Source organism: Bufo bufo, chromosome 6 (assembly GCF_905171765.1).
Source record: "Bufo bufo chromosome 6, aBufBuf1.1, whole genome shotgun sequence".
NCBI classification, from domain to species: Eukaryota; Metazoa; Chordata; class Amphibia; order Anura; family Bufonidae; genus Bufo; species Bufo bufo.
In genome coordinates, this window is record NC_053394.1 from 179,228,811 (window position 1) to 179,231,235 (window position 2,425).

The following is a 2,425-nucleotide window of genomic DNA, read 5'->3' on the forward strand; positions in this document are numbered from 1 at the left end:
TTTAAATCTACGTTCGATAACATACCTACCCAGAGGGATATCGGACCACTCACCGATACTGGGCACTCTGATGTGGGGCACGCATTCAATAATGTACAGGATGAATATACATCCATTCTGGCTGAACCTCTTGGGATCAGCAGATGGAATCCCTTACCAGCTACGAGAGTTTCTTGAAATACATGCAAACGAACCTAACCTGACACTGGTGTGGGACACCTTAAAGGCATTTCTTCGAGGGTCCTTACACTCTAGCATATCCTTTATTAAAAAAAAAAGACACCAAACGTTTAGAGGTGGATCTGGAATCCCGGTGTACTACACTGGAACAGCAATATATTAATCACCCGACAGACACTAACAGAAACGCGTGGCTCCAAGCGGGAAGACAATATTTAGCGACACTTAAGGACAAGGCTGATAGCAAATTATTTTTCAATTAGTCCGTCATAACTTGCCCTCCTCAATGATTTTAGCATTTAGAGATCCCGCAGGACAACTGCACAACACGCAAGAACCAATTCTCCACACCTTTACACACTTCTATCAAGATCTATAGAGATCCAGCGGAGATAGCTGCATATTTAGAGGGCATATCCTTACCTACCCTCACTACAACACAACATACCCAATTAGATCAACCAATTAGCTTAAAAGAAATTACACAAGCAATATCAGATCTTAATAATGGGAAATTTCCCGGCCCAGACGGGCTCCCCAAAGAAGTGTATGCTAAATATGTGGAGGTTCTAGCTCCTCAATTGTTATTCACCCTCCAATTCTCCTTGGAAAGAGGTAACTTGCCCGAAACTTTTATGGAAGCCACTATTATATTGTTACTTAAACATGATAAGGATCCCTTAGGGTCCATTCACACGTCAGTATTTTTAACTTTCCAGATAAACGTTTTTCAGTACAACCTTCCGTTTTTTTACTAAAGTGTTTCCGAATCCGTTCCGTGTTTCCGTTATTCAGTTTTTTTGTTTTTTTTTTTCCCCATCCATTTTCCTGTCAGTGGATCCGCAAAATCAGATGACATTCGGATGGTTTTGTGCATGTCATCCGCATTTATACGGATCCATTGACTTGAATGGACAACGGACCCGAAACACGGACAGAAAGTAGGACAAGCTTAATTTTTTTTCAGGATCCGCATACTCGAAAATAGGAAAACGGAACGGATTCCGTGATTCGGACAGCACTATGATTGGTGTCCGCATTTTTGCAGAGGCAATTGAAATTAATGGATCCGAAAAAACATTCCGATTTAAATCGGAACGGAAACGGAGTGTTATAACGGACGTGTGAATGGACCCTTAGACTGTGGCTCATATAGACCCATAGCACTACTAAATGTAGACTAGTATATTGACAAGAATTCTGGCCACTCGTCTAAATCGGGTATTCCTATCATTGGTACATCCAGACCAGACAGGATTCATGCCAGGGAAATCCACCACTGAGAATATCAGGCGGGTTCAGGTAGTTACTTAGGTGGGGTTCTCCTTAAATGAGGATTAGGCCCTGGCTTCACTAGAGCTGCCAAGGCATTTGACTCAATAGAATGGGCCTATCTGATTAACTGCCTGAAAAGGTTTGGGTTTGGCCCATTTGTCCCAGAGGTGGGTGTGTCGGTATCATTCGTGTCACCGTCTAGTATTCCCTTCTTCCCATGAATTAGCACAGCCAAATAATCCACAGAGCAATATATCGCTATTATCGCTGGTATCGCCGGTATCGCTGGTATCGCTAAATAAGTCCATACATGAGCCAAAACTGAATGCTGGAAAGACTTTACTGGAAGCAACACAGGCACTCAAACATACAATTTCTTTTATACCCTGCTCCCATGCAAGGGAGACACCCACACAAATATACATTAACCAATAACACAAAGGTTACAACCCACATAACATCCTCCCCTCTGCCTGTGATATAATTATGGTACACAATGGTTAACATAATTATCCCAGACAGGACAATACACAATGTCCTCTGTCCTGGAGACAACCGAGGTGTAATTCCATTATCTCTCAGGACAAAGGGAAATCACCAATACACACGGGGAGACAATAGGACAGACATCACTTACTCAAATATACAATGTCCCACCCTTTACAATACACATAGACATTTAACACATCCCAAAATGGCACGAATTAGACCAGGAATTCAAAAGTTAGTACAAGTCTCTTTGGCCTGGCTGTACTCATGGCTTTTCTGTCCAAAACCGGTTCTACACAGTCTTTTGTCCTGGAGACAATTGAGAAGTGATCCACTTATCTCCCAAGGACAGAGGCAAGACTCCATTAGCCAAATGGTAGCAAAAGACAGCAAAATACATGAACCCACATAACTTTGCAGCTATTGCACAAAAGCGGTGCATTAAACATGGGACCGTAATCACATGGTAAGAGGCTGGCAA